This window comes from Lutra lutra, chromosome 5 (assembly GCF_902655055.1).
Source record: "Lutra lutra chromosome 5, mLutLut1.2, whole genome shotgun sequence".
NCBI classification, from domain to species: domain Eukaryota; kingdom Metazoa; phylum Chordata; class Mammalia; order Carnivora; family Mustelidae; genus Lutra; species Lutra lutra.
In genome coordinates this window covers 114136319-114163645 of record NC_062282.1, presented here as the reverse complement: position 1 = coordinate 114163645, position 27327 = coordinate 114136319, and the positions used below count along the sequence as shown (strand labels likewise).

Genomic DNA, 27327 nt, shown 5'->3' with positions numbered 1-27327 from the left:
CCCTTTTAGATAATTCTTTCAGAAATGAAGTGAATGGAGTACATGAATGATGTTTTGTGATGTACTCTTATGTCTTCATTTTCTCGTAATTTTACCATTCTGAGGAAGTATAATTAAGACTTTGATAAGAACCATCAGTTTTGTTTAGATTATGGTATTCAATCTGGCTATGAAATTCCCACATTCATAAAGGACTTTGTTTTTTGCTGGCTAAGACAAAATTTATAAATGCAATTGCCTATAGGACTCTCAGATAAGTTCCTTCTTCATCCCTGAGGTTGATAAATTGCTAGGGACAAACAGAAGGACACACACTTCTCATCTTGTGTACTGGCACCATTTGAGGAACTAAAGGTCAGGGTGCCTCTTTAGAACTTTGATTTGAGATTATAATGCTGCCCCTTGCTTTGCTCTCCTTGTTTTAGAAGGTCATATAGCACTTCTCTTACAGTAGAAAAATCTCTTTATACAAAATATGTAAACTGAGGCCTGCTGTCTTTACACAGACAGAGCCGACTTTTTTCCTACCCAGGCCTGATTCTTCCTGGATGCCTAAAATATTTACTTTATATGCATATACTATCTTGACTCTAATCCCAAGCCAGCTAAACAAATACATCATATCCACAGTGATTATTTCTTTCTTTTTTAAAAAAATTATTTTTATTAACATATAATATATTATTTGCCCCAGGGGTACAGGTTTGTGAATTGTCAGGCTTACACACTTCACAGCACTCACCATATCACACACCCTCCCCAATGTCCATAACCCAATACCCTCTCTCCCCCTACCCTCCTCCCCCCAGCAACCCTCAGTTTGTTTTGTAAGATTAAGAGTCCCTTATGGTTTGTCTCCCTCCTGATCCCATCTTGTTTCAGTTTTTCCTTCCCTATCCCGGGGTGATTATTTCTTATTACCTGGTATGTACATTTAGAAATACAAGTTCTCTCTCTCTCTCTTTTTTAAAGATTTATTTATTCATTTGAGAGAGAGTGAGTGTGCATGCACACAGGGGACAGAGGGAAGAGAGAGAGAAACCCAAGCTGACTCATCACTGAGTGTGGAGCCCAACGTGGGGCTCAATCCTGCGACCCTGAGATCATGACCTGAGCCAAACCAAGAATCAGATGCTTAACCTACTATACCACCGATGCACCCAAGACATATAAGATCTCTTAATTGATTTCTGTCTTGTTCTTTGATATAATCAAGATTTTCAGTCTCTACTCTGCTTTTCCAAATTTCTCTTTCCTTCTTTTATTTGTTAATAAAACTGGCTTCTTTTCCTGGTTTCTTTTCCCATTATCATGGAAAAAAAGGCTCAGAGAGAGTGAGCATATCCCCATGAGATAAGTCATAGTTGTTCTAAATTTTTCATCATAATTCTGTTCTCCTTTGCCAGGATTTGGATTAGAGATGGGCATGTGACTCACCACACTAAAGCATATCATAATCAAATTGCTCAAAACCCAGTGGTAAGAAAAAAATTCTTAAAACAGGTAGAGAAAAAAAGGTATTTTACATAGAGGAAAGAAGGTGAGGATGATAATAGTTTTCTCTTTGGAAGCAATGCATGAAAGAAAACAGGGAAGTAACATCTTTTCAGTGTGAAAGACAAAAAAAAAAAAATGGGAAGGAAAGAAGGAGGGAAGGTCTGTTAACCTAAAATTCTATACCCAACAAAAATAACTTTAAAAGATAAAGTTTTTCAGCGACACAAAATGACTTACAGACCCACACTACAAGATATGATAAAGAAATTACTTAAGGAAGAAAGAAAGTAAGACCACATGGAAATGAAAAGCACTGGAAATGGCTATTTCATGAAGATTTTGTTTTATATTATTTAATTTATTTTAAAGATAATTTAAACCTGGAAACTGATAGATGCTAAAAATTCTATTAGAAAATGTGCAGAAGATATAAATAGACACTCCATGGAAGAAGATCTAGAGATGGCAACAGGCACATGAAAAGATGTTAACATCATTAAGGGAAAGGCAAATTAAAACCACAATGGGCACATCTATCAGAATGCCTAAAATTAAAAAAATAGTAATAGCATCAAATGCTGGCAAGGATACAGAGAAACTAGATCATCCATATACTGCTAGTGAGAATGTAAAATGGTACAGTGGCAGTTTTTAAAAAGCTAAACTTATACTTATCATAGGACCCAGCTATCATACACCTGGGCATTTATCCCAGAGTAATGAAAATGTACATCAAAACCTATATACACATGTTCATAACAGCTTTGTTTGTTAAACCCCAAATTGGAAACACCCCAAACATCTATAACATCTGAATGGATAAATGAATTCTGGAATATTCATACAAGGGAATAACTATTGTTATGCACAACATTGTTGTGAACTATTGATATGTATAACAACGTGAATGAATCTCAAGGTGATTATGCTGAGGAAAATAAGCCAGACAAAGAGCACATCTTGTAGGGTTCAATGTACATAAAATTCAGAAAATGCAAACTAATCAACACTGACAGAAAGCAGATTACTAGTAGGTGCCTGGGACTGGAGGGGAAGAGATGGGAGGGGGGGATTGCCAAATGATATGAGAAATCTTGTAGTAGTGATGGATAAGTTCATTACATTGGTGGTGGTAATTATTTTATGGGTTTATGCATTTGTCAAAACAAAAATTCACTTCAGTTTATTGCATGTCAGTCATTCTTCATATTAAAAAAAAAAGCATAACAATAGAGGGAGAGTCTATTCCACTCCCCCTTTGAGACTACCTTAACTAAGTGAATATGGTGGACTTGAAGTTGTGTGGTCTCTAAAATTAGGTAAGGAAAGGCCATGCAGCTTCTCCCAATTTATTTCAGGGTGCTCAACCTAAGGTATTTACTGAGCCATCATGTGGGACATAAGGCTACCCTGATTCCGCTCTGCTGGAGAGACCTCCTGGTGAGACCACACGGAAAGGAAGCACCTGAGAGTAGAAACAGATAAAGAGCTCCTCAGACAGCATCCCTCTGTCAAGCTATCAGCTGTGGCCATCATGTGCTTGTAGCTAGAGAGAGATCCCAAACCAGAACTATCCAGCCGAATGCTGAAACATAATAAAGGAGTGTTGTTACTTTTTCTTGTTGTTTTTAAGTAAGCTCTGAGCCCAACATGGGGCTTGAACTCATGACCCTAAGATCAAGAGTCACATGCTCTACCAACTGAGCCAGCCAGGCCCCCCAGGAATGTTGTCGCTTTACAACATTACATTTTGGGATGATTTGTTACACAGCAATAAATGACTAGAATGCTACCTATCCTATATTTTCCATGTTAACAGTATAACTTCCGTTTTTTTTTTCAGGAAAGATTGTTTTGTGTTAACAGATGACTAAATGTGATTTGTGTTTCATACATTTTTACAACTTTCCATTTAAAAGAAAAATTTGCACATCAGAAAGAATTATTTGTTATCATGTATGTCCTACTTTTGGTTTAGAAAAAATAGAGAAACCTTATCTACAAATTAAGAGAACCATTGGTTTCGGTCAACACCACTCATATTTAGCTAACATCAGTTAATCAGTCAACAAACTACTGCGTGTTGGATTTTGATGGGAATACAAAAGATATCTAGCTTGCCATGACCACCAAGCATATATCACCTGGGTGGTGAAATAAAACCTTTTTGTGGTAGGATGTGGTAGAATGTCTTCATGGAAGAGGAAGAATTTGAGCTATAAATGCTAAGTTATGAAAATCAACGTTTGAATGATTTTTTTGTTACTTCATTTTGTCTCAAAGAAAAATTTATTGTGCATGATTAATCCATTAATATTAAGCATGAGGAAATATAACCTGAGAGCCATTATTTGCTAGTCAAGCCATTTCCCTCCCACAATTTATTTACTTCCTTCAACTCAGGGTTAAACCTGAATGTATGTTTTTCAAACACTTTGTCTGCTTTAATTTGAAATAATCTTAGCAATGGGACAATTGTAATACAGCTAATGGATAAACAGGGGTGCTGCGTAATGGAATCATGTTGAGAGGTGATAGATTTGATAGTAGCTAATTGTGTTAGAGCTAGAGAACAAAATCTATATAGTGGAATTATATAGTGGAAATATCTTTGGTTTGAGTCTAGTAAGCCGAGTGGTCTAGGGTTGTGCTGGAGCCTACCTGATGTGACTTGCATGGGCCAAATGTTATCACCTCTTTCCAACTCCAGCCAGAGTGGAAGTACTTATACTATAGAAGTGGCAAAAGCTACATGTCAGGCCTCCCTCTACCCTGCCTGCCTCATCCCAGAACAGACTGTTAAAAATTTATCAGCACAACCCTGCTTAAACCTCCAAGTCTTTGGATACAAATCAATTTCAGTAGGTTTCTCAGAGTTGGAACTGGTTTGGAAAGGTGATGAACTATTTGTAGGTGAGGCCAATGCGAAATGAGAGATGGTAAGAAAGAGCTCCTGGGAAGGAAGAGAAGCAGGTAATCAGTATCAAGAAAGTATTTATCACAGATATGTGCAAATATATGTATACACACACACACACACACACACACACACACACACACATACTCTGTGGGACAAAAATGTGACTTCCTGACTTCTCCAAGAGAGGAAAGAGGGAAATAATGGCCAATGAGGTAGTGGGAGTTCTCACCACTATTAGTTCCAGAAGCATGACAGAGGCCAGCCTGAAGCTTCTGTATGGGAAGGATTGTACAGATGAAAGAGAAGTTTGATCCTGAAGACCCCAAAGGCCTGTCTTGGGAGGTTGTAACACCAGGAAGTGTACCAGGTAGTTTGATGTGAAGAGAGAAGAATAAGTGTTAAATACTGAAGCTAAAAGTTGAAGGATATGGAATAACATTCATTGTAACTAGGTGCTAGTCCATTTTTAATATTTCATTTTGCTTAAAACTTCTTTAAAATATGATGTGCATATTAATAAACATTAAGGTTTTTATGTCACTATTTTAGGGGAGAAAAGCAATTTTTAATAGAGAAAACTGGGAAAAAATATTTACTCTAAATCCTTAAATCACCCCTATGGTAGACCATAATGGGAGAAGCAGTACTCACCAGCTTGTGAGGTGTTCTATGCTGCCTAATAAGAAATCAGTGGCCTCAGGAGTAAATCCAGTCCTACACAGGGTGGCATATGATGGAGAGAAAGAATTTAAGTTAGCATACTTGTAAAATTTGACTTGCAATTTGAGAAACAAAACAAAACAAAACCCTTTGTGAGAGAATTAAACTTAAAGACAGTGAAGGATTTGGGAGACCTGTTGCTGTGTGAGACTTTCTTTAGGAAGGTGATGGAGATCCAGAATTTTAGAAACAGGTTTGAACCATGATCAGAGATAAGCATATGTCATAATCACTATATTTCCATGTTTCAAATGTAAAATACAGTGATTCCCTTGTATTGCTCTCCAATCCCCTTTTGAGTCCCCATTTATTTGTTTCAGGGTCCTACTTCAATAAATATATCTGTTGGACTATTAAAATCCATTCATCTCTACACTCTAAACAGGAACCATATCAGAAGATAACAAACCTTGACCCTGAAAGTATAAACAGTGGGGTAACATATGTACAAGAGTGAGTATGTGGTTTGCAAACCTTTGCAAATAGTTTTCCAGTTGACAGGCCTAGTATACAGCATTAGTCTTCCATATCTCCTGCCTATTTCCACGTGGAGCTTCTCTGGGCTATTGCCTCCTGATACGTGTTTCTTCCCCACACCTCTGCACTATTTCCTCTTCTCATTGGCATTTATAACTCCCAGGTTTGTATCGTTTATGGATTTCATTCATGTACCATTTACCTTTTTTTCCAAATAATTAAGCCCAAAATTACATTAGACCTTGCTCAAGCTGCTTGCCACTTGGATAAATTATACATCATGGCTTCTCCAGTCAATCACCATCTAGCATTTTCAACATTCTGCAAGTCACTTAGCTTTGTTAGTTGTATTCCTTGGCAGCCCTCAGGAGAATGAGGCTTACCCAGGGAATCACAATAAGGAAAACATGCAGCAGGTGATTTTTGTTTTAACATTTCAACTTGAATATTTTTCCAGTGTCTTTTTTGTGAAAAAGAATATTACTGTCCTCTTATCCTATACTGGTCCATACTATTATTTTAGAAATCAGTAAGATGGAAAATATTTTCACTTATATTTAGCTGAGGCTTAATAGATATAAAGAAATATGGAAATGACTTTCTTATATATTGCATAACATTACATATTATGAACAGTTTAAGTTTTGAAATTCAGGCAGTTAGAGAGTAGTTCTATTAATTAGGTTTAAGTTATTTTTTTCCCTTATTTGGGACTTGTCTAACTTTTAGTAAATATGGAGTATTTGTTCACTACTATATCCGCATTACCTAGTGCATTGTCTGACATGGTAGACACTCCGTAGATATTTACTGAATGAATATTAATAAAATTGACTTAAAATATAATAAATAGATCATCCTTTGATGATAAATGGAATATAAATTTTATGAACCTAGAAGTCCTGTGTTGTATTTTCTGTTGATGTCTACTACTTAGCAAAGTGCCTTGGCAATATAGTGTGTGCTCAGTGAATGGGTCTCAGTATTCCTGTAGATATCACACAAATAATGTGTCTGTTTATCTTAGTGTGAGCTCCCTAGAAATTTATATAGTTATCTGAATTACTGTATTGTTTCTCCAAATATTCTAATATATTCAATATTTAAGGAAAGGTGAGTCACACATGTCCTCTGGCTTCAATACTTGACATACCTTCAACTGTGGAGTACCTGTGTTTAAAACCATAACTTCATAAATGCAAAGATTCTTATTACTCTTTTTTATTTTTATTTTTTATTCTTATTACTCTTTTTAAGTTATTGCGTCCTCATTTCAAAGCAATACATATTGTAGAAAATGTTGTTTTCTTATTATAGAAAATTTGTAAATAAAATCACTCAAGTTTTTTCCACTCCAAAATAGCCATTAAAGTTTTGGTATCTAACCTTCCAATCATATATGTGATGTACATATTTATAGATATTATTACTATATTACATATAATTTTGACACTTGCTTATTCCCCATTAATTTAACATGAACATTTTCCAATGTTTTAAATATGGAATTATTTTAATGATCAGAATCATCTTTCCTTGAGTCATTGCATGGTTGATTTCTTCTTATTCTTTATGTCTCCCCTTTTTCATCTCCTCCTGAGTGAGGCTTCCTTGATTACCACCCCAAGTGGCCACAACTCCCCACCCCCAGCTTTTTTCTATCATGTGAAGCATGAAATGTGTCTTTATTCATTATTGTACTCCTAGTGCCTAACCAGTGCCTGACACTTGGTTAAATATTTTTGAAAATAAATAAATAAATAAATGAAGGAAAGGATAAAGAAAATTCTGTTGAGAAGTCCACCATAGTGAGTTAATGCCCCTATTTTTATATATTTGGTTATTTATATCCCTTTTGTTATTATAAATATGACTTTGATGTATTTCTCTGGATAAATTTTTGTGCACATCTGTGATTTTTTTTCTTAGTTTATGTTCCTAGAAGTAAAATTGCTGGGCTAAAGATAAGTAAATGTTAAGATTTAAATAAGTATTACCAGAAACTTTGTGACAACTTCCATGCTCATCAACGATATTTCAAATTGCCACTTTACTCAAGTCAGAAATAGGTTTTTGTCATTTTAAAACAGTATTATTAGTTGAGAAATTTTATCCTATTTTAAATAAAATTTCTTTTTGACTGTTAGATACATCTAATATTACTTAAGTATGTAATTATTTTCATATGCTTACTGGTCATTGTCATTTCTTCTTTTCCTTTGGTTAATTAAGTTCCTATGCTTACCAATTTAATATTTTGGATCTATCTATAAGTTCATTATATACTTAGAATTTGTTTAATTTCTTGATATTCATTTTGTAAATATTTTCCACAGTTCATGGTTTCTCTGTAACTTTTGTTCATTGTTTTAAAATTTCCATGTGACTAAACTTTAAGTCATATACAAGAAATGAGAGATAACACATTTATATACATTCATGTGTGCATCACCCAACTCAACTGGGTACCCAGCAGGTACAACTGGATATAAGGGTCAGAAAGATCTCACTAAGATCCTATTTCTCTTTTCTTGGCTTTTGTCCTCTTTTAGCTATATTCATAGGCAGTTAATCAACCTGTGCCTAATCATGTTTAACTTCCCTACACTCAATACCTCTTCCCAACTCCTGATTATGTGGAAGAACACCCCTACATTGTATCATTTAATCTGCAAATATTTCAAAGTATATCTCTAAAAAACAGAGACTGGGGGTGCCTGGGTGGCTCAGTGGGTTAAAGCCTCTGCCTTTGGCTCCAGTCATGATCCCATGGTCCTGGGATTGAGCCCTGCATCCGGCTCTCTGTTTGGTGGGGACCCTGCTTCCTTCTCTCTCTCTGCCTGCTTCTCCACCTGCTTGTAATCTCCGTCTGTCAAATAAATAAATAAAATCTTTAAAAATAATAATAATAATAAATTTTAAAAAGAGAGACTGTCCTTCCATTTTTTATACTTTTTATTGAAATATAGTTGACATATTTTTATTTTTTATTTAAAATTTTTAAAAAATTTATTTATTTTAGAGAGAAAAAGAGAGTGTATAGGGGTTGGAAGGGTGGGTAAGAAGAAGAGAGAGTCTTAAGCAGACTCCATGCTGAGCAAGGAGCCCAGTCCAGGGCTTGATCTCACAACCCTGGGCCCTGAGACCATGACCTTAGTTGAAACTAAGAGTCAGAGGTTTACCTGACTGCCCCACCCAAGAGCCCTTATATAGTTGACATATTTTCAGAAGACTTTTCCTTTCCCACATAGTCTTAAAACTAAAGTAATAGTTTAATATAAAACAGAAAAATTTCAATTTTTATATAACTTCAATCTTTTTCTTTAAGATTTTTACTTTTGTTATTCTTAGAAAAAAACTTCCCTTACTTTATGATTTATAAAAATTCATTTAGCTTCTTCTAGGATTTTAATACATAGTCTTTGTAGAAAGTTTTGAAAATGCAGATGAATTAATTTAAAAAGGTGAATCTCATAATTCATGCATATCACTCTTAACATTACAGTGTAGAATATGTTCTGGAAATATTTAAAAATTTATTTATTTTTTATTTTTTAAAAAGATTTTATTTATTTATTTGACAGAGATCACAAGTAGGCAGAGAGGCAGGCGGGGGTGTGGATGGAGGGGGAGGGGTGGGGAAGCAGGCTCCCTACTGAGCAGAGAGCTCCATCCCAGGACCCTGGGATCATGACCTGAACCAAAAGCAGAGGCTTAACCCACTGAGCCACCCAGGCGCCCCTAAAATTTATTTTTATAAAATTAAACCATATTATTTTGTAAACTGATAATTTATTATAATTGTCATTCCATGTCAATAAATATTGACTAACATTATTTTCTAAAGATGCATAATATTTAATTGTAATACCATATCATAATTTCTTTTCCCAATGCCTTAATGCTGGATATTTAGCTGGAGTAAAATTTTTTCACAATGTAAATCTTTAGTTAAATTAATTAAACAAATATTGAATCCCCCTGGTATGCCAGACACTGCATTTGGCAGTGAAGATACAAAGGTGATAAAACATAAAACACAAACACAGTTTGTGTGTTGTGGCAGTTCCCTTTATGGCATAAGGGCCTATTAAAGTAGTCATGAACATTTTTGTCCAAATATTTTTGCACCATTTTTAATTGTTTTCTTTGGATAAATTTCTAAAAATGAAAAATCCTTTTAAAAAAGTAATTTTATAAATACTGTTAAATTCTCCTACAAAATTATTTTGACACTTTACATTTTCACCAGCACTATATTAGTGTTAGTGTTAGGTATCATTGCTCTTTTCAGCCTTTGGTAATCTGATGGGATGAAGAAATGATTTGTCACTGTCGTTTCACTAATACTAGATATGAAAGTATTTCATTTATTACTAATGACATTAACTACTTGTTCATATGCTAACTGAACCTTTGTATGTCTTTTTTTGGGAATTACCTGTTCATGTTCTTTGCACACTTTTTCTTATTGAGATGTCTGCCTTATTTTTTATAATTTTGTTTTTTCAGTTTAAACATTTATTACTTCACAATAATGGTTACTTATAGAGGTTATACATGTAAAACCACTAAAATCTTTTGGCTAACTAAAGTCTATTTGTAATAATGATACCAATGCAATTTGAAGACTTTTTTAAATTGCTCAACAGTGTCTACATAAATATCTTTATACTGGAAGATTTAATTAAAGGCACCAATCCATGCATAGACGAAATTCTTTAGAGGTAAATGTAAAACAATTATAGTTTTGTGTTGAAAGAAGAAATGGTGGTTATAGAGTTGGCAATGGATTATAGAGTGTTCTGGTTTAAAAATGGTAGTATCAGCAATATTGATAAAAAGTCATTGCTGTCTGCCAGCTGTCATATTATACAAAGTGATGTTGAGAACTAAGAATAATTCTTAATGTGTGTAACAAAAGTCGCCAATGCAATTAGCACCCTTGTGGGCAATCTCAAGAGAAAAGCTCAAGGATTGAATTATTGTGGATATAAAATACGTTTTCACCTGTGACACAAATTGGTATAGAAACATAGATTTCCTTAGACACTCTCTACTTGGTGAGTAAGGAACTGATTTCAATTTCTAGGACCATTAATCTTTTACCTTTTATGGGTAGTAAATTATCTTTAAATTAAAACAAATAAACAGTATAACCTGTCAGACTGTATCTCAGAATAAACATAGGCTGCCAACAACTTGTAATTAGGACCTCTAACCTGATCTACTTAAATGGCTTTGACAAGTAGAAGAACATACAACCAATTTTCATTTTCAAAGAGAAAATAACTTTTTATCAAAAATTTGAAAAAAATGACATACTTTCAAAATTTTTTCTACAAATAGTATATCACATGGAATTTGACCACATCTTTGTACATAAGCTGAGTGGTTATGTCTTGTGTTTATGTCACATTTTTGTTGCATTTCTTTTTATTCTTGTTTTAGTATCTCATTCCCAAGTTAAGAGTAGTAGTTTGAAGGTGGAAGTGCTAACATTTTCAGCACATGTGGGGTCAGTAACACCACATTTTAAACCCTATTAATTGTCAACTTGAATGAGTGATGTCTTGAGAATGTTCTGCCTGTCCCCTACCCAGCATGATTCTGGTGGAAAGGGGCTTTAACCTATGGGAAGCCACCAACCACGCAATTGCTAGCCTGAAGGATTGGCAGAAATCATTTCAGGTGTGGAAAACCTGGTAGATTTAGTATTGTTGTTGTTCTGATCATTTGCATTGGATAGAGGGAGGCCATTTAAATTTTTCCTGTGCTGTCGTTTAAAAACATTAAGGAAATAAACAAAGGCTATGGAAAGGAGTCAGTTAAGATCATTTAGGTAGCATATGATGGGATGGAAAACCTGCCTTGAGCCTGAGTCACATGATACAAAATTCCAGAATTATTCTGGCTGCAGATATAACTGTATATAAGGATCAAAAAGATCTCATTAAGATCCTATTTCTCTTTCCTTAGGTTTTATCCTCTCTTAGCTGTATTTATAGGTGGTGTGTACCCTATTTCCTTTCAAACTCTTAGCATTTGGCTTAATTCTGATGTCCATTACTGAATCAACATTGTAGTTAGAGAAATTTTTTTTTTTAAGATTTTTAAAGTTTATTTATTTGAGAGGGGGAAAGAGCACACATGGTGAGAGGGACAGTGGAGAAGAGGGAGAAAGAGAAGATCTGGAGCAGATTCTGTGCTGAGCCCACAGCCTGACCTAGGGTTCCATCTTACCCCCCTGAGATCATGACCTGAGCCAAAACCAAAATTTGGACACTTAACCAGCTATGCCACCCAGGTGCCTCTTGGGTAGGGAAATCCTTGACTGCACCTGGGCTATGGGCCCTAGTCACAGAATCAGAGTGGCAAAACTCCTTCTAGGCCACATGGAACCAGAGGAGAGGAGGGGAAAATATTCCAATAAGTGGATGTAGAAGGAATCAATGTTGTGGAGACAAACCACAACACTATAGTCTGGAATGTAGATTTTTCTGTCCTTGGGTTCTTATTCTTTTGTATTAAGGGTGCTCCCCAGACAAGTAACCTTGCCATCTGAATAAATTTAGACAAGCTTTCGTGTCACACACCCACAGAGAAGGAGTCAGAGATACAGTTGCGACACTGAAAGATGAGTAAGAGATGTAAACATCTAGAAAGAATTTCATGTATATTGATGATGTTGCCTAGCTCACCTTAATACCCACCAATAAAATTTGTAAAATTTTTCATGCCCAGTAATTTTGGTGAGATACTTCACTTTTTTGAGAGAGTACTGGAACTATCTTGATTGGGCATGAATACTGTTATTTTGCACGACCACCTTCAATCAGTTAGCTAGGAAAACTGCAGATTTTGTTTGTGTATTGAGGGAGGATAAAATGTATAAGTGAGAGGGGGTTTTTCATTTTCTAAAGAATACTCAATTGTAGGTGTAGGATTACTTTTTAAACCGTTATATAGTTTATAAAAGAAATACCAAAAAGATCGACTCTATCCTCTTTAAACTTTAATAGGACACCCTCAAGATTTATCAGTTTCTTACAAAGTAGGGAATGCATTCTAAAAAATAGATGACCTCTGGCCAAGAAATACTGCAGTCACACGCGTTACCTACAAGGTGGTCTGGAATGGCCAAATATCTTTGTACTTATATTTCAGAACTCTTTCAACCCCCTATTTGCTACTACTGATTAAGATTTTTCATTTTCATGGAATTTTTCAGGATAAGAGTTGCAAGATTTTAGATGCCCAAAACAGAATGTTTACTTTGTGCAAGAGAAGTCAACTCGGCTTACAGTAGTGCAGTAGAAAACTTAGGCTGTTTCTGCTATGATTATTTCTATTGTTAGTGATAATTGAGGAGGAAAAAAAAAACCAAGTAGTTAAGGGAGGACCGTTCTTTGAAAACTAATCCTTTAAAAAAAGGAGTTGGGGTTTTAGCATTGTTTCCTAGGCCACAAAGAGCTCTGGGTGGGTAAACTGGGTATGTATGCATTCCTGTAGAATTGAGAGAGGAAATGGAAAGACTATAAAATGGAAACAGAGTTAGAGCCCTTCTACAGTAGTAGAATATACTACTGAATATACTACTGAATATAAAATGATTAATCCAGATCACTAAAAATAATTGTTTTGACTACTCATTGCACCAAAGCTGTAACAAAAGTTAAAAATCACTTCAAACTGATTTTTGCTATCCAGCAGAAATGTGTTACATCCTTTAAAGAGAAACTCAAGAGAATCTTTGTGGAGACCAGAAGAGGTTTTGTAATGCTTCAGATATGTCACACAACTGCAAGTGTTACCTTAGTAGTTATTTTTATTTATTTTTAGCAAAATCATGGTAGATGTAGTGAATAATCAGTACTCTAACCCATCTTTTATTCTTTTCTAGGATAATGTTATGTACTTTTTGGATTGTCAGTAACATTTATAATAGACTCATTTTATTTACTAATTCTGAGGACTCCATCATGGAGTTGGTGAGTGCAGTTTTCTGCAAATTGTTGTCCTGACCAGTGGAAAAACAAGCACAGATGTAAAAGTATATTTCCTTCTCCTCCCCTTCCCCCTCCTCCTCTTCCCCCTTCTCTACTTTCTTCTCCTCCTCCTCCTTCTCCTTGCTCATGACTCAAGAAATACTTTAAGGTATCTTTTCATTTTAAGGACATGGCATAATTTGGGACCTTAAGTGAAGAAGGGTAAAAAAAAAAAAAAAAGAAAAGAAAACTTGGGGAAAAAGATCATGGTGTAGTGGGGGAGAATACAGGTTAGAAGCTAGACAAACAGGTGGCGATCTCAGTTCGCCACTTTGGTAACTTTGGGTAATAACGCTTTTGGTCATTGGTTTGCTCATCCTGGAGAGCACACTGGTTGTGTCTAATTGAAAGGGTAGTGAGGGAATTAAACATGCTATGCTATGTGAAGTGCCTAGAGTAATCACTGATCAGTCATTGCCAATGAATAAATACTAATAAATAAATAAATAATAAATATTAATTATATTTTTATCATAATACTTATTTTTATTAAATATTTACTCAAAAAACTGAACAAAACTTTGTTTAATCATGCCAAAAGGCACTCAATCTAAAATTCATATAGAACATGTATGTAGTCTAAATATATGATGGTTCATACACTATGTAGACATTTATTTCTTACTCATGTAAGTTAAAAATAGGTTTTCCTCTTGATAGGCTAGGTTACTCAGGGATCCGGACACCTTTCATCTCTTGGGCTCCTCCATTCTCAAGGTATGACTTTTGAGGATGTCTTGCTTATTTATATAAATGCAGCATAATGAAAAAAACATGGAAGAAGGTACTTGAAAGATTACCATGGGCCTTATCTGGAAGGGCAATCCACCAAACACATTTTACCAGCTAGAACTCCATCAGCATGGTTGCATCTAAATGCAAGGCAAGATCAGGAATGGAGTCCAAGTGCATGCCCAAAAAGAAGGTGAGGTGTGTTTAAGGAACAGTCAACCAGTCTCTGCCACATCACGATGTTAACAATAAAAAGGTTAATATGACCAAAATACAACAGATTATATCACAAATAATTGAACACATTGAAATACTATTATATATGTCAATCTTATAGTAGGTTATATATACAATTGGGCTGGCAAAAAAGAAGTGAATGTATCTTTAAAATAATTAAATATTAATGGAGTATTTGAGAGGTTTGTAGAAGGGGAGTGCAGATAAGATGTGTAGATTAGATAGGGAGATGCTGCTGCAATCTGGAGAATAGCCTGGGAATATTCAAGTGTTATGATATCCATCTAAAAATGACCCCTAGAGCTGTGTGCCTGGACAAGTGAAAATTCACAGGCTCCACCTCAGTATCATCATGCAGTGTTGGAAATGTTATTGTCTATAGGACTGCTTTTGGTATTTGCCTCAAGCCCCAGAGGGTTAGCATAGAGGTGAGACAAGACCTAAAAACAGAAATTTCTGGAGGGAAGCCTAAAGAATTTAGACTTGTGTTGTTTGGGCAGAACCAATGCAATAGTGTATTGATTTTAGGTTGAGGGAAGGAACTCAGTTCCCCCTGGACTTCCTCATATTCCAAATGCCGGTTAGAACCTACTAAGAAAATTTATGCAACATGAAAATTTTTAAATGACCAAATTTCCTATTCAGATTGTAATGGAAAGAACAAAGAAATGCGGGTACCTGGGTAGCTCAGTGGTTTAAGCCTCTGCCTTCAGCTCTGGTCATGGTCCCAGGGTCCTGGGATCAAGCCCCGCATCAGGCTCTCTGCTTGGCGGGGAGCCTGCTTCCCTTCCTCTCTCTCTGCCTGCCTCTCTGCCTACTTGTGATCTTTGTCTGTCAAATAAATAAATAAAATCTTAAAAAAAAAAGAAATGAAGAGAGACTAAAATAGCGTTTTTACAGACTGGAGAGGCAAAGGCTAAGGGGTTATATGGCTGAAGCTCATGCAGTCATAAAGGATATAAAGTAAATATAGACTGTACACTGAATCCAGACATGTGAGAAATAGGTGGAAACTCTTAAAGCTGGAACCAGATAGGTTTAAGTCTGATAACTAACTGTACACCTTCTTTCCTGATTATTTTGAGAAGGTGCCTAAGTTTTGGGGCATAGTGATATGTTCTCATTTTCTATATATGAATGTCTCTGTTTTATGCTCAGAGAACAAACAGAATTGTGATTTGTATTTTCCAGTTAGCATGGATGATTTAATATACTTGGACAATTTGATAGATTTCTTTGGGAATTTAGGAGCACACCAGCCTGTTGATGTACTTCTCCACACTATGCTCAGTCATTTGGAGAGGCACTGCACACTACATAAAATACTTCCAATAACTGCTGACTTCCAGAGCTAATCCTTTTTAAGTTTCTACTTTTGTCCTTCTGATTATGCCTCTCAGTTTGGTGTTCATCTGTCTTTAACACCTAACACTTGCTAACTTCCCTTTTAATAGAGAATAGGAGTTCAGTAAACAACTGAATCTATGATAGACTGGGATAGGTTTGACTAGCCTTAAAGGGAGAACAGGAGTCAACTGAACTCATGTGAGAGAATCTGGAATCCACAAATCAAAGATGTTTCCTATGTTAGTTTACTCAAAAGGTAGTGGTTACATAGAAATTTTATATCATGAAAACCTAAAATATAGGCTTCCAGAAAGGTTAATCTGAATTCACACATGTCAGAAAAATATCAAGAAGTCTCCGGGTGTATCCCTAACCTTTTGAGTTTCACATGATAGAAGACCACTATCACATGACATTCCCCTGTATGCTCCTAGAAGAGGCAGAATATTGGATGGACCATAGTTCAGACCCACTAGACTAATTCTTGTGCTTTTAAGTAAAATCCTCTGTTTCTTTGAAAAGACCTCTTTTAAATTGCAGATGAAGCTGGTCTGGGGAAAGGTGTCCCTAAAGAGAAAGTAGCGCAAGTGCCCATGTTAGTACTATCTTACTGTGTGCACAGGATAAACCTAATGCAGATTGAACTAATCTAAAGTTCAACATCTGTTTCATTCAAAGTGGAACATTTGAAATTCAGTGCAAAGGAGGACTTTCAAGCCTGGCTTTTATTCTGAACAACTAATTGCAGTCGTTAGTTTTCAGTTTTTGAGTCCATAAAGACCCTTAGCTAGTCTCAATAAAAGTCCCATAAGGTAGCATTACAATTTGATGAATGTTTTATAGGTTTCATTCTGTTTTAAAAAAGAACCATTGTATATAATTTTATAAATTTTTGAATTTAGCAATATTGGATATTAGCAATATTAAATACCATGGTTAAGAGCCTATATTCTGGAGCTGGACAGACTTGAGGTACAATTTCACATTTGCTACTTTGTGACTTTGGGCAAGTTATCTTTTAGGCAAGTTAGCCTTTCTAAGTTCTAAATTCTTTTTTCTCCCTCTAAAGTAGGGATATAAATAATAACTATCACCAAGGTAGCATTAACGAACTAATATTTATCAAACAAAATAATTTAAGTAAACTCTTTTTTTTCAAAGATTTTATTTATTTATTTGACAGACAGAGACCACAGTAGGCAGAGAGGCAGGCAGAAAGAGAGAGGGGGAAGCAGGCTCCCTACCAAGCAGAGAGCCCAATGCGGGGCTTGATCCCAGGACCCTGGGCTCATGACCTGCGCGAAAGGCAGAGGCTTAACCCACTGAGCCACCCAAGCACCCTAATTTAAGTAAGCTCTTAACACAATACCCGGCAAAGAGTAAGCGGTCAAGCATATTAACTATAATTAATGACCATCATAGTAGCAGTTTTATTCAGCATTGATCTTTTGATTTAATAACTTTATTTATTGAACACAAAGAGGTTAAATGCATGTTTAAAAACTATCTCTTGACATTTTACAAACATGCAGAGGTTTGGCGCAATGAAAATAAGAGTAAAAAAGTAAAAGTAAAAATTATTTTTTCTGGAAATTTTGATTTTTTGACACACATAACAATGACATTATGAAGTATGTCCATCATAGTCATTTACTCACACTTTCTCTGACACCCTCTTTAACTACCTCTGCCCTGGGCTGTGCTCCCTTAAGGTGATAGAATGTTTAGAACTGGAGGGCGGGAGCTGAAGACTCATCTCTAGGACATCCCCACTTACCCTACCACCTTTTGTAAGGAGAAAACTAAAGCCCAGAAGTGGATCATTGGTTTGTGCAAGTTCAACTGAGTCTGAATTTCATTTCTACTTCTCACACTCATTCCATTGCATCATGCTGGTCCTCAAAACTGAGAGGGATCAGTATTTTTAATAATCACTATGGCCCATTTAAGAAAGAAAGACGACCTTGAAGAAAAATGCTGTAAATGATAAAGATATACAAGAGAATATTTTGGTTTTTTACAGTCAGTTAAACTTTGGGTTTTTTATTTTATTTTATTTTTTAAAGATTTTATTTATTTGTCAGAGAGAGAGGAGAGCGAGCGAGCACAGGCAGACAGAATGGCAGGCAGAGGCAGAGGGAGAAGCAGGCTCCCCGCCAAGCAAGGAGCCCGATGTGGGACTCGATCCCAGGACGCTGGGATCATGACCTGAGCTGAAGGCAGCTGCTTAACCAACTGAGCCACCCAGGCGTCCCTTTTTATTTTATTTTTTAAAGATTTTATTTATTTATTTATTTGTTAGAGAAAGAGAGAGAGAGAGCGCACAAGCAGGCAGAGTGAGAGAGAGAAGCAGGGTCCCCACTGAGCAAGGAGCCCAAAGTGGGACTCGATCCCAGGACTCTGGGATTATGACCTGAGCTGAAGGCAGCGCCTTAACTGACTGAGCCATCCAGGCATCTGTACAGTCAGTTAAACTTTGTAAGCAGTGCTTACAAAGATAAGGTCATATCCAGAAGATATTATATATAAATTATAATATGTTATTATTTATATTAATTATTATTAATGTAAAATTAATAGCACACTAATATTGTTAATATTATTGATATTTATATTAATTATGATATTTTAACATTAATTTATTTGTATAGTTTCCTTTCTAGGTAAAGAATTGCTGTAGTGTTACCAAAGAACACACCATTTTAATGAAATTTCCATATAGTATTTAGTTGGGAAAAAAAAATTCAACAGATGGCATGATAAACCTTAAAGAAATAGTCAGCTCAGACCCTAAATTGTGTGGAAAAAGTCTTGTTCTATAATTCTCTGATGCTGGGATTAGGCAAGCAGCTGATGGCTTGATCAGACTAGGGCTAACCTGAAAACTGCTGACTTCCTGGATGTGAGCCAAAGGTTGCCCTTGGGGTTGAGATAAGCCAGTTAATCTCCTGACTGAAACAACTAGTCTAGACTTTGAATTGCTCTTGCCCGGTACTTGTCAGGGATACTGTGGATTGACTACATTCTAATTTTGCCCACTATGTAGTCCTAGAATTGTGAGGGTGTCTTGGACAAGAGAATGGTATAGTTGCTGTAACTTGACTAATTTAGCTGCCAAGAGAAGGTTATATAAGGTAGAGTGTTAGGTTTACATAATTTTTTTTTAGATCAGTTCCCAGTCACTAATGGAGAGAAAACAGCTGTATAATAGGTCTAGCTTGTTTTATTCATGTGTAAGGATGTAATAAGGAATCTGTAAGCTGGTATTAGCTGTGCTTCTGATCCTCTGAGAGGTTCTTCTGGCTGTGAGAATCCTTGAAAGTTGTTGAGAGAGTCATTTGGGACTACTGTATGCTGATGACTTTGAAATGGAAGATACATACAAAATGAAAAGAAGACTTTCTAAAGAGCCAGAATAAAATAAAGGCAGTCACTGGACATTAAGCAGAAATTTGGCACAAAATTCTACCATTACCTGATATTTTGATATAAGAAATGCTAAAACAGATTGAGCAGTGAAATGGGTATCACACAGGCCTGGAAGTCTTCAAAGCGACCATCTTCAGCCCAGAGGGCATTGAAGGCTCCAATTTTCAGTTGGGTCATACTCCATTTTAATATTTGTACCATATCCATTCAGTAATAGTCCCTATTTCATTTAAGGTATTTTGGGTTAAAAATATAAATAAAATCAGTCCCTTCCTTTTATAACTTTATATTCCAGTAAAGATGGTCACATCAAATAAGAATATCATCAAGAAAAAGTGAACAACCATCATTACATAGTTACTTGGAGATTGAGCTGCAGCTGGAATGACTGAAGAATTCAGACCTGTTTATAAATCTTTTTCCCTGCATTTTCTTACCTTATTGTACATATTCTTCTCAAACTCATCTGTTCCTGTAGCTACTGCTTGTGTTTTGTGGCCCTAAAGGTTTTCTCTTTAACCTCATTCTCACCCATCCTCTGCTAGCCAAATGTATAATGAATAAATTTTACAAAAATGTCAATATGATCTTTGTGAAGAACCTAATGTCTTATCATCTTTGGATATAATCCTTGTGAGTTGGCTTTACCATATTCCACCCAGCACCAACTTGAATTCTTGGAGTTCTCTGAGATTCTTTCATTTCCCTCAACTCCACATCTAATTGGCCTCTAAGTTTAGTTGTTTCTACCCCTCCTTGACTCATTCTGTGCTACAGGTTAATTTCTGGGATGCAGATTCTGCTTCAAATCAACATCTGGAAGGAAGGGGAAGGAAGTGGGATTTGGTAGAGGGTAAAGGTAAGGCAGGCATTACAGCCTCAGCCATAAGAATCTTGGGGACTAAAATGACTTCTGAATTGTCCCACCTTGTATAGAAATGACAGAGCCTTCATCCTTGAAGATCTTCATGTCCGTTCTACTTGCCTTTCTGTTTCTTTTACAACCTTCTTATTTTAGGTTTTCAGAACCTTGAACTTTTCTAGAAATTTTGTAACTTTTCCCCTTCCCCTCTTCTATATAACCTCCTCTTCAGCATAAGACAAATTCTTGTCACTCCACTGATTAAAATCTACTAGTAACTCCTCATCTGCTGCAGGATAAAGTCTTGACTTTGCAGCATGACTTTCAAAGACCTTATGAGTGTAGAGCTTTCTACTTTTTCAAACTCATTACTTTACAACTGCTCCTGGACCAATTCTAGGTGCCAGCAAAATGGAGCTCCCTGCAGTTCCTTAAATGTACCCCATTTACCTTGTGTCTCTGCCATTTTATTTCAAAAGAAAGCCCTTTTCGTACCTTAGCTGTCTGCTGAATTCATCAAATTCTTCAAAAAGTCAACTCAAGTCCATTTCCTTAAAATGTCTTCCCTAACATTTCTAGTCAAAATCAAGTACTTTAATTTCTTTTTTTAAAAAGATTTTATTTATTTACTTGACAGAGAGAGATAGATCACAAGTAGACAGAGCAGCAGGCAGAGAGAGAGGGGGAAGCAGGCTCCCTGCCTAGCAGAGAGCCTGATGCAGGGCTCGATGTGGGGCTCGAACCCAGGACCCTGAGATCATGACCTGAGCCGAAGGCACAGGCTTAATCGATTCACTGAGCCACCGAGGCACCCCCAAGCACTTTAATTTCTGTAGACCCTCAGAAGCTGTAATTATTTGTTTTTCACTTGTCTCAATATCTATGATGTAAAAACTCAAAGGGCCAGTATATTATAGATACATACATTCCATGTGTATTATAGATATATAAATTTATCTTCTATCCCCTATTGTTAGCACAATTCCTGGCTCAAAACCGTATGTTTCAGAATGAGAAAGAAGGAAGGAAAAGAAAAGAAAGGAGGGAAAGAAAGAAGGTGAAAGAAGTCCCTTTCTATAGTAACTCTAAATCTTATTCTAATCAACACCACTAATTGCTTCATGAGGCTTTCATGAGTTCTGTGTTGAATTATTTTGTCAACAGAGAAACATTATGATTGGTGAAATTTATTCTTGATATGCTTTGGCTTTTGCATGACTTTTGCATCTCCATGAAAAAAAAATCACAGGTTCATAATTACCAACCACAATGATTTGATCAGTGATAAAATGGACCTGCCTGGTAAGGCATAGGACTGAGAACCCACACATCCTTAGAGTAAGCTCACAAGAGAAGTTCTGGCAGTAGTTATTCAGAGGCATTTGGGACAGCTGGGCAGTCAACATGAAGCTGACCCACAAGTAGGCAAGAAATGTGTGTGTCAGCAGGCGACTGGAATAGGGTGTTGAGGGAGGGAGAGGACAAGGCCTGTTTTATGACTTCTGGTGGCAAAGAGAAGTGATTTATGGTGATGGAATGAAGTCTTCTTCCCGGAGATCCAGCCATAAGTAGTGGACACTCAGTCATAGCTACTGGCACTCAGAGGTTGTTGATGACCCTTTGAAAGCCTGGTGTGAGGGACTTATCTAAGTATTAGCTTCATAGGTGCCAGGATTAAAGCAGAGAACTAAGCATAAAATTGGAGCAACAGATTAGAGACCCAGGATATTACAACAGGGCTGTGTGGCAGAGGTTTCGCTCTGTGGACAAAACAAGAACTCCTTACGGAAAGTAGAAGCAACGTAATGGTGGGACTGGCAAGAGTATTGACTGGACGTGGAGGTACCAATGAAGGCTTTGTTGTCTCCTAAGGTACAGGTTTGGGAGCTATTTGGTGAAGGCTTGAAGCTATAATTTGTGAGAATGACCCTTAGTACTAGAGGTATAACAGACAATAAATCAAGCTTCATTTTAGTCAGGATCCTGGGAACCCATAGTGTCAAAAGTTTCTTCCACTAGTAACCATGAATTATTAAGACATACCCAAGGGTCTAGTTAAGGAATTTTTTTTGTGACTGCATTGAAAACAAATTCCCCAAATAGCCCCATCCTTGACCTGTATACTCCTTACAACGTAGGAGAGTGAAGAAACAGTGGAAGATAAAGTTGTAATCCCGCTTGGATTAATCTTAGTGAGGACCACTAGTTGCAAAACAGTTGTCCCCGTCATGGTTGGGGGCATGCCCATGCGAAAAGAGCATCTGACTCAAGCAGGGCCAAGGAGGGTTCTCCCCCAGGATATCTTATGCCTGCATTACCATGCCTTCCCACACGGTAAAGCCATGGGAGAAGGGTTGACTGTGGTCCACACCTTGTCTTCCATAGTGCGCAAACATGTCTGCAGTAAGGATCAATAAAGCTACACCATAGGGAGATGAAAGAAAAGGACCCATGAAGGGGGAAGCCTGATAGTTCCAGTGGGTGGTTTCAACTGTCCCCCAGGCCCTGCCCCTCCTGAGGGTAGATAAATTTGGATCATTATAAATTGCATTTAAAAGAGTCAGTGAGAAAAAAATAAAAATAAAAAAATAAATAAAAAAATAAAAGAGTCAGTGAGGAACCCTAGCAGATAAGGATGGGTGCAGTGTTCTATTCTCTCGAGATTCTTGCATTCTGAGGTGCAAAGTTGGGTCAGAGTTAGGTCCACTCAGGGGCCGGAACTTGAATCTCTGTGGCCTTCAGAGACATAGGTGGAATGGAACAGTTCTGGTGGTTTGTCCTTTTGCAGAATGGTGGGGCCCGCAGAACTAGAAGTGAGAGCTCATGTGTACTTGCAGTCAGTTGAACATGTCTTTTCTTGAAAAGTAAGGGCAAAGGGGTGCCTGGGTGGCTCAGTGGGTTAAGCCTCTACCTTCGGCTCAGGTCGTGGTCTCAGGGTCCTGGGATCGAGCCCCACATCGGGCACTCTGCACAGCAGGGAGCCTGCTTCCCCCTCTCTCTCTGCCTGCCTCTCTGCCTACTTGTGATCTCTCTCTTAAAAAAAAAAAAAAGTAAGGGCAAAAACTGGAGGAAAGTTATGAAAAGAGAAAATATTTTGAGAAATTTTTAAAGCCCCCGTTATTTTATAGTTGTGGGACTTGGGTTTCATTTGAATCTATAAACTCAGAGGGCATCTGTAGGCATTTAGAAAAAGATGGTTAATTTGCAGCAGATACTAGCTTTTGTGCAAAGGCAGAGAGATGTACTGTAACATATGATGCAGATCACTTTAGAGTAATTGAACCATGGCTTTTGCATGCTTTCGATCCGAAGCTTATCTCTATCTGAAGCCTGTAGAAAGTCTTTTCCCATTTACATAACAGGGCAAGAGATTATTACAACTAAAATTAGATCCACGAATTGCTATGCACAGTGCTTTGTAGCATAATCAAATTATGATAAAATAGCCTTTATTTTTTTACTGCTGTATAATATAGTTAGGATTTTTAGTAATTTGTTTAGAAGTAAAGGAGTGGAAGTACTATCTTATTATACTAAAGCATCGAGGATTTTTGGCCAAATTGACAACCTTGCTTGATTGTTTTTTAGAGATTCTTATTCGGAGAATGGGAAGGATCCTGATAAGGTCTAATTTGTTTTCCTGTCTTTGCCCCTGCCCCTGCCTTTTTAAAAAATATGGGCCACTGCCCATGAGTTCCTCCTGCTCACCCTTATCACTTAACCTGATAATACCATCCCCAGAATGTGGTTCCTGTTCATTTGATATTATCAGATAAAATCAAAAGCCTTATGCTTTCCCAGCACTGAAGAGTCTTGAGCTGTTTTCTCCCAGATTCTGAACAGGGCAAATCACAAGAACCTTGACATTGGTTAAATTATTCTTGTATAGATATAAATATGGGGGAGGGGAGAATAGGAAAAACAACCAAATTGTTGAGAAGAGAAATGAGGAGGTAGGGGAGACGGGAAAGTGGACATGAAGACTGAATAACAGAAAAAAAAAATGATGGAAGGAAGAGAAGAGGAAACACTTACAAGAATATGGGTATGAGGGAAAAGGAAGATAGAGAGACAGCAAAATACAACCCAGTGGAATCCTGTAACACGGTGTAAGAGCAGATTTCCATACCATTTCGAGGCACTGAAAGTTTCCTGATGGCTCTATTCACCAGAACCCCACCCCCACCCCATTCTATATTACCGTTAATGCTAAAGGTAGCAGGAGCTGCAGAGGTGGCATTTTCTTCTAATTTAATTTTCAGTTACTGAACTCAGTTACTGACTCTTTACAGCCTGAGGGAAGACGAGCCTTTGTTAAAGCCGTGGCCGTTAACTTTCACTTTTCTTTTCAACCTCATTAGATTTCCCGAGGTTTAGTTCTAGACCTAAAGCACTGCACTGTGGCTAAACTATGTAAAATAACATTTTTGGTGAAAAGCAACACCTGCAAAAATGTCACACAAATTTCAGGTTCCGTTGTATCCAGTGATGTCACCAAATGAAATCCTAGTACAGAAAACGCAAGTAAGAGGGTATTAAATTTGTCACAGCCTATGACTGCCTTCATGGCATCCCGTTGTGCAGTGATGAACCAGAAAGCCTTCTTGTTAGGTGGCACCTTTATATGTGTGCTCAGTGGGTAGCACAGCCAGGCAGACGTTAGGCTCATTGAGGCAGGATTTGAAAGGAGGCTGCTAATCTCCCTTAGTCCATATTGGGTGTCAGAATTTTGATTGAATCAGTGCAGGATGAGCCATTTCCCATGTAGAGGAATTTGTTACAAAAATGGCATTTTTTGAATTTTTGTTACAAAAATGGCATTTTTTGATTCCATGATGAAACTCGAATGAAAACTGTGGATGACTGGACAATAATGTAAGTGATCTAGAAAGATCATATGATGCTTCTGTGATCTGTCTCTACTTACATGTCTTTCAGAACAGTGTTTCTCTGCTGGCCCAAAGTGTGGACCCCAGGATGGTGCCCTGTCCCAGATGGGAAGGCACAACCAGGAAGGTTTTATTGCCTCAGGACTCACTTTGCCATGCATAGAGTCTCTGTGCCCTTGTCTTTGTGACAAGTTGTTTTCTCTCCTCTTGTGCTATATTCTGTCCTTGATGGAATATAGATGTTCTAAAGCCATGTCAGTGAGACACGTCCCTCCTTTGAGGAGCATAAATCTAAAGGGATCCACCTTCTGCTCCCGTGCTATGGGGCTGCATGTGTAACACCACTGACCTTCCTCTCAGCAGAAGTCACTTGGGGTGAACTGCAGGCAACTTCTTGTCCTACATCATGTACCCTTGCTTTACTTGAGATGCCAGCTATGTAAGAATCATTCTAAACAATATTTAATGATATAAAAGTTACTAACAAAAAACTTGGCTTGATAGATGGCTAAAACATTTTCTGTTTTATTCTTAATTAGAGAAGTGATGAAATAAAGTGAGATCTATTTGATAGTAGGAAATATACCAAATTTCATTTGGGCTTGTGCTAGAGTAGTATTTTACAAGCTTTAAAAAAATACACAGTAAGAAATACATTTTATGTCATGACCCATTTATTGCAATGTATATAGTTCTTGCTAAGAAATCATGTGATGTGTTTTGACTGTTTCACATCTGGCCTGTTGTATTCATTTCATTTAAAAATACTAGTTAGAACCCACTACATTTATTTCATTGCCCACCATTGGGTAGTGACTGTTAGTAAACAACTTTCCTAGAAGTTTGAGGAAAATAAGCAAAGAGGATAAGAAGAAAGTTTAACTTAATGGAAATTAAGTAGTCAACATGTGGGTATAAATTCTAAACACACAGTAGGTGTTTTGCGCTTGTTATTTTTAAGTATTGAATTTAATTGCTGATTATTATTTTTAATGATCTTGATGGTAACTTGTTACACTGACCTCCATATGAGCTTTCAAACCAGTTTATATGTAAACAGCATTAATGCTCTTTATGGCCATTATCTTATTTAACCTTAAAAATAATACTAGGAGAGAAATTATTTATCACACAATGCTGAGGTTAAGAGGAAATTTACTCCAGGTAATGTTAGAGTTAGTAAACAGTCCAGCAGAATTCTCCCTAAGTTCTGTGACTTCCTTCCTGCACACAGGTCCATAGCTGGGAGGGTTATCAGAATGACCTGGGAGGCTCTTTCCATCTATACCTTGTACCCCCCTCTCATACCTCACTTGGGTGCTGCTTAGACTAAAGGAAAAGAAAAGGTGGATGATCTATCTTTAGTATTCTAAATATGAGGTCTATTTAAACCTCATCTCTTTTTATACTTTGTTTGTTTATATAAGTTTTCACTAATGACTTAAAAAATATTACAGATTGAAAAGTATGCCAATTAGTCATGAACATTTTAGAAGTTAAATAAAAGCATAATTTATTATTTTTTCTAAAGACAAAAATAAAAATGTGAAGGTATTTCTCTTTCTAATAAGCTGTCCATCAGGTAAGCAAGGCATTGTATTGAGAAGAAAATGGCCAACAAATGACACCCCCTTTTCATTTCCTAGCTCTTTAGTGACCCAGTAGTTGGATTGAAGCTGTCAGGGGACTCACAAAATGAAAGGATGTAAAGTATGACACCATATTCCTAAAACAGCGTGAGGAGAGGAGTAAAGAATGGATTCAAACGTAAGTGACCATCAACTTAATATAGACTGCTATATGAAGATGTTCCGTACAAACCAAACAGTAACCACAAATCAAAAACCAGTAGCAGATACACAAAAAAATCAAGAGAAATGATTCCAGGTATATTACTAAAGAAAGCCAACTAATTGTGAGAAAACAACCATAAAATAAGTAACAAGATGACAATAAAAACATATCTATCAATAATTACTTCTAATGGAAGTGGACTAAATCCTCTAATCAAAAGACATAGGGTGATAGAATGGATAAAAAACAAGACCGACCCATATGCTGCCTACAGGGGACTCATTTCACATCTAAAGACACACGCAGGTTGAAAGTGAGGGGCTGAAGAAACATTTATCATGCAAATGGGTATGAAAAGAAGGCCAGGGTAGCAAT

The 27327-nt window shown here is 36.7% G+C and overlaps 1 non-coding gene across 1 annotated transcript; it reads right to left on the bottom strand.

Moving 5' to 3' along the window:
• Nucleotides 1-3139: 3139 nt before the first annotated feature.
• Nucleotides 3140-3212, bottom strand: TRNAK-CUU (transfer RNA lysine (anticodon CUU)). Its single transcript has one exon. It is a non-coding gene; the product is annotated as a tRNA-Lys (tRNA).
• Nucleotides 3213-27327: the final 24115 nt, after the last annotated feature.